Source organism: Pomacea canaliculata, linkage group LG1, assembly GCF_003073045.1.
Source record: "Pomacea canaliculata isolate SZHN2017 linkage group LG1, ASM307304v1, whole genome shotgun sequence".
In the NCBI taxonomy this organism is placed as follows: domain Eukaryota; kingdom Metazoa; phylum Mollusca; class Gastropoda; order Architaenioglossa; family Ampullariidae; genus Pomacea; species Pomacea canaliculata.
This window is the reverse complement of record NC_037590.1, coordinates 546,989-553,613: the sequence shown is the minus strand read 5'-3', so window position 1 is coordinate 553,613 and position 6,625 is coordinate 546,989.

Sequence of the window (6,625 nt, the reverse complement as noted above, 5' to 3'; positions counted from 1 at the left end):
TCTAAGTTCTCTCAAACCATCCAATAAATATTTTGTGAGTGTTGCACGAGTTACCCCCCGTAAAACTAACATTTCGCGAGAGTTACTGAGAGATGTCTGATAACGGACGTAATGGACAATTTGAAATGTTTATTTGTTCCTTTTTCAAAATACAATTCACCTGCTGCCAGATGTGACTACCCCGCCTTTCTCGTTACAAGTTATCTGCCCACGTGTGAACGTCACTCACGAACACCAGTGAGCAGGCAGGTGCGACTGACAAATATCTTCACGAGGGTGAGTACAGTTCGTCACAGCAGACGGACACAAATGTGCGAGACAGACTGGGGTCTGTTCACGGTGAACCTCTAGGTTTGGGTAAGAGGTCAAGGCCTTTCCCGCGACCCCACAACGACCCCACAGCTTTTGCTAGTCGCTCGGACCTTCAGTCATGTGACAACTTGATGTCAATCCAATCCAGTGCAATCCAGTTCACTCGTTTTCACAACAAACTAAGTCGACCCACGTGTCTTCTAATTTTCTGCAGCATTGTTTAATTTTGGTTTGTTTTGCTAACTCGGGTTAGGCTTTAAGATTATATTCTGATTAAAAGAATAAAATAAACAAAAGGGATTCCAGGCTGTGTGTAACATGAACTTGCGCTGACATCTCAGATACTGGTTTACTTGAGAAATATTGCAGCAAGATATTCTGTGGCTGTCCTGACAACCACGGGGGGAGGCCGACGCCGAGAGACTTTGGTTACAGGAATACCTCAGCCAAGAATCGAACAGAGGGCCTTCTGATTCATCGGCGATTACACTCACCGTGTGAAGTGGAGAGAGTAACAGAAGGACATGGAGAGAAATGCTTAGAAAACATGACTCGGTGACATCTGACAGGCTGTATTAGTGACAGTGACATCTGACAGAGGCTGTATTAGTGACAGTGACATCTGACAGGCTGTATTAGTGACAGTGACATCTGACAGAGGCTTGTATTAGTGACATGACATCTGAACAGGCTGTATTAGTGACAGTGACATTGACAGAGGCTGTACTTAGTGACAGTGACATCTGACGCTGTATTAGTGACAGTGACATCTTACAGAGGCTGTACTTAGTGACATTGACATTGACAGGCTGTATTAGTGACAGTGACATCTGACAGAGGCTGTACTTAGTGACAGTGACATCTGACAGGCTGTATTAGTGACAGTGACATCTTACAGAGGCTGTACTTAGTGACATTGACATTGACAGGCTGTATTAGTGACAGTGACATCTGACAGAGGCTGTACTTAGTGACAGTGACATCTGACAGGCTGTATTAGTGACAGTGACATCTTACAGAGGCTGTACTTAGTGACATTGACATTGACAGGCTGTATTAGTGACAGTGACATCTTACAGAGGCTGTACTTAGTGACAGCTGACAGAGGCTGTACTTAGTGACAGTGACATCTGACAGGCTGTATTAGTGACAGTGACATCTGACAGACTGACAGTGACAATCATATCTGACCATGTCATCTGTTCCACAAGGTCTGCGTCTTGGAACTTGTCAATGCGAGTTCAGGGGTTGGTTGAGTGGCTTTTGACCTTCACCTTCAAACTCGGGCTCGGTCACACAAGGTCATGGTCGCCGCCTGTGTCGCCGCCTGGATAGAACCTAGTTGGTGATGGAATTGAAATGTTTTTGGAAAAGTCATCTAAAGAGATCCAAGATGCATTCTTCGAATACTAGTGAAGGGGGCGCTGTGCAAACTCCATGAACCTTAACCCCTATCGATGGTTTTACTCAGGGTCAAATTTATCTCCCTTGTTTGCTCATTGTTTGCAGCCGTGTGAGGCGCTGTTGGTGTCTGTCACTGAGTGCCACTCCACTCCTTGCTGCCTTTATGTCACTTTCATCGTTGAGCTCCTCCACTTCGTCGTCTTCGTGAACGTCGGCGTCAACAGACATCAGAGACTGCGACTGTGACCAAACAAAGAGGCGGAGGACGAAGATCCCCGGTGTCCCCAGTGATGCTGTACATGTCTGTGAGCAAAGCAGGACCTACAACTCAAACACTGCCGGAGCAGCCGACAGTCCCAAGCTGTGAATGGCGAGACCAAGACATGAAGGCAGAGGACGGGAGTGAACAGCAATGGCGGAGTGAACAGCAATGGCGGACTGACTGTACAGCAATGGCGGACTGAATGGCGGAGTGAACAGTCACAGACACACACATCGACTGCTCTACTGACTACAACTTGTTACACCCGATACACAGTGAAGTTCATCGTTAAGCCTGCAGACGGGCGGCCAGCAGGAGTGAAGTCCCGCGTCACTTCCGGAAGCCGATGCGGCAGAGCAGGTGGCGCTGCCCTGGTGTAGAGAAGTGATGAGGACAGGAGGTCGATACTGCCATCACACCACAGAGCTGGCTGATCACATTATCTCGCTGCTTTCACACCTCGCCCTCCAGTCCTCGCTCACCACGCCGAGCAAGAAGCTCTCAGTTGTCGCCCCTTTGACCAGGCAGCGGCTTAATCTGCTCTCACGCACTGAAGAGCTCCTGACAGAAGTGCTTTGCTTTCATCTTCCTTCCCCTTGCCGGCCGCCAATTAACGGGCTGCTTAGCGGCGGCAGCGACTGTCACAACCGCCAGCACCGAGCAGGGATGCCGCCATCGCTGAGTTTTAAAATGTTGTTAAAGGTAGAGTAGAGGCTAGTGTAAACATTGTGTTGTAAACATCTCTCTGACGACACTCCTTAAAAACAACTGAACACTGGAAGTAAGCGATGAGCCTTACAGAATCCCACGCGCCACCTGCACTTCAGGGGAGGACAACACGGAGGATGAACAGCAGTCACCAGATAGGACAACGTCTGTGATTAACGACTGAGTACAAGAGTTCTGCTGACACCTGTGATTAAAATGTTAAATGTGTTAATTAAAAATAAACATTCAAGTAGGAAACTGGACGTGTTTGGGGTTTATAACGGGTACACAACACGTCTAGTGTGTCTATACAGTGTTTGTTATAACGGGTACACAACACGTCTAGTGAGTCTATATAGTGCTTGTTATAACGGGTACACAACACGTGTGGTGTGTCTATACAGTGTTTGTTATAACGGGTACACAACACGTCTAGTGAGTCTATATAGTGCTTGTTATAACGGGTACACAACACGTCTAGTGAGTCTATACAGTGTTTGTTATAACGGGTACACAACACGTCTAGTGAGTCTATACGGTGTTTGTTATAACGGGTACACAACACGTCTAGTGTGTCTATATAGTGTTTGTTATAACGGGTACACAACACGTCTAGTGAGTCTATACAGTGTTTGTTATAACGGGTACACCAAACGTCTAGTGAGTCTATACAGTGTTTGTTATAACGGGTTCTAGTGAGTACACGGTACAGTGTTTGTTTATAACGGGTACACAACACGTCTAGTGAGTCTATACAGTGTTTGTTATAACGGTAACAACACGTCTAGTGTGTCTATACAGTGTTTGTTATAACGGGTACACAACACGTCTAGTGAGTCTATACAGTGTTTGTTTATAACGGGTACACAACACGTCGTCTATACAGTGTAACGGGTCTATCAGTGTTTGTTATAACGGTACACAACACGTCTAGTGAGTCTATACAGTGTTTGTTATAACGGGTACACAACACGTCTAGTGTGTCTATACAGTGTTTGTTATAACGGGTACACAACACGTCTAGTGAGTCTATACAGTGTTTGTTATAACGGGTACACAACACGTCTAGTGAGTCTATACAGTGTTTGTTATAACGGGTACACAACACGTCTAGTGAGTCTATACAGTGTTTGTTATAACGGGTACACAACACGTCTAGTGTGTCTATACAGTGTTTGTTATAACGGGTACACAACACGTCTAGTGAGTCTATACAGTGTTTGTTATAACGGGTACACAACACGTCTAGTGAGTCTGTACAGTGTTTGTTATAACGGGTACACAACACGTCTAGTGAGTCTATACAGTGTTTGTTATAACTGGTACACAACACGTCTAGTGAGTCTATACAGGTGTTTGTTATAACGGGTACACAACACGTCTAGTGAGGTCTATACCAGTGTTTGTTATAACGGGTACACAACACGTCTAGTGAGTCTATACAGTGTTTTGTTTATAACGGGTACACAACACGTCTAGTGAGTCTATTACAGTGTTTGTTATAAACGGGTACACAACACGTCTAGTGAGCTATACAGTGTTTGTTATAACGGGTACACAACACGTCAGTGAGTCTATACAGTGTGTTATAACGGGTACACAACACGTCTAGTGGTCTGTACAGTGTTTTTATAACGGGTATACACACACGTAGTGGTGGCTAACTAACGGGTACACAACACGTCTAGTGAGTCTATACAGTGTTTGTATAACGGGTACACACACGTCTAGTGAGTCTATACAGTGTTTAGTTATAACAAGTACACAACACGTCTAGTGAGTCTATACAGTGTTTGTTATAACGGGTACACAACACGGTGGTGTGTCTATACAGATTTTGTTATAACGGGTACACAACACGTCTAGTGAGTCTATACAGTGTTGTTATAACGGGTACACAACACGTGTGGTGTGTCTATACAGAGTTTGTTTATAACGGTACACACACGTCTAGTGAGTCTTATACAGTGTTTGTTATAACGGGTACACAACACGTCTAGTGAGTCTATATAGTGCTTGTTATAACGGGTACACAACACGTCTAGTGATCTTATACGTGTTTGTTATAACGGGTACACAACACGTCTAGTGTGTCTGTATAGTGTTTGTTATAACGGGTACACAACACGTCTAGTGTGTCTATACAGTGTTTGTTATAACGGGTACACAACACGTCTAGTGTGTCTATACAGTGTTTGTTATAACGGTACACAACACGTCTAGTGAGTCTGTACAGTGTTTGTTATAACGGGTACACAACACGTCTAGTGTGTCTATACAGTGTTTGTTATAACGGGTACACAACACGTCTAGTGTGTCTATACAGTGTTTGTTATAACGGGTACACAACAGGTGTGGTGTTTGGTGTTTCTGATGGCAACAGGACATCGTTGATGTACTTGTTATCGCAGGTTGGGGTCAAAACACGTGACATTCTCCTAGTGATGTCACTGATGCGCACGTTTGTTACTATGGTGATGGAGGTAACGCTGAGTAACTTAGTAAAATTCCATAACAAACTCGGTTTGCTGTCAGCTGCAGTTTTGTAGACCCTGATGTTGGCTAGTTCTACACGGGGCCTTTAGTAATTTTTGCTAAAAACGAAGATTATGGGATAAAACGATTTCGGAGATAAGACAGAAACTTGTAACAGCTTCCTGTTTGGAGTAGACTGTGACATCACTAACCGTCTGTCGTCTCTGTAGTAAGCACAAGGCGTGGAGACAGCAAGTGCCAGGAAATGTGACCCTTGACACTTGATCACAGAGATCACAATGACAAAGTGACACCAACGTCTTGAAGACAGCAGAGAGCAAAGTGTACTGAGAGGTCTTGAAAGGTCAGCACCCTTCCACCCTGACTAAAGATAGGGATGCTGGAGGGTGGACCATGCACTAAGGTCAGAGTGCAAGGTGACCGGCAATGAAGTGGCTGCCATCACACACTTGGACACGATGCGATCCCATGGAGTGGATCTGACCAGAGGACTGATGCACGACGCTGGCATACCCTCCGTGACATGACAACAAACATTTGTTGTGTGAGCACATCGCCCTCAACACTGACTTCGCGATCTGAGAAGCTTTCAATGTCCGGGTGCAGTTGGCATGAGGACAAGTCGTGGCCTGGAGCAAACAGTTGTCTGACGTAGGAAAGGTTGGAGGCAGGTAGGGAAAGGCCGGCATCCTCATCGACTCGCCCACCACCGGCGGCAAAGTGGGGTCACATGGGGTCAGCAGGACCCGACCACCGTGACCTGGCTGGACGTGCAATGACCTTTGCTGACAACCGCCTGACATATTCCTGCTCATGTCACGAAACGCTGACCTCTTGCTTCAAGAGAAAACATTTGTGATGCAACTTGAACTCCACTGCTCGTGCAGGCTGAAGTACTTTTATTCATGGATATATATTGATATAATTATAGATATATATATATAGTAGATTGATGGCGACCGTGTTTGCTTCATACGATAATTACAATTATTGATCACTTCCTGGAGTCGTGGCCACGTGCATTTCAATAGTTTTCTCTGAACTTTGAACTGTCATCTCCTGCTGAATGTCGCGGTCTGCTGCTGACGTGTCATGTGTCTACTGACTTGTCTTTCTGCTGTTGCTGGTCTCCGGGGGTCGCAGTGACGTAGTGAGGGCACGTTGTTGCCCTGGGGCAGCTCAAGGTGGAGCGCCCTGTTTCTGATTATAAAGCGCTTGTCCCATACCCTGCTGATGCTGCTACCCTGCACCACAGTTACAAAGCGAGGTCAAAGGTCTGCCGCGGCGGGGTCTGGAGATCACGTGATAAGTGCGGAAACAACAGGCTTTGACTAGAGTTGTCCGTTTGGCCCTGGAAATGACTCTCGCTTCATAACTACGCCCTCTGGTGGTGCTGGGGCTGCCTCTTCTCATTCTGCTGCTGTCGCAGACACACAGGAAGTG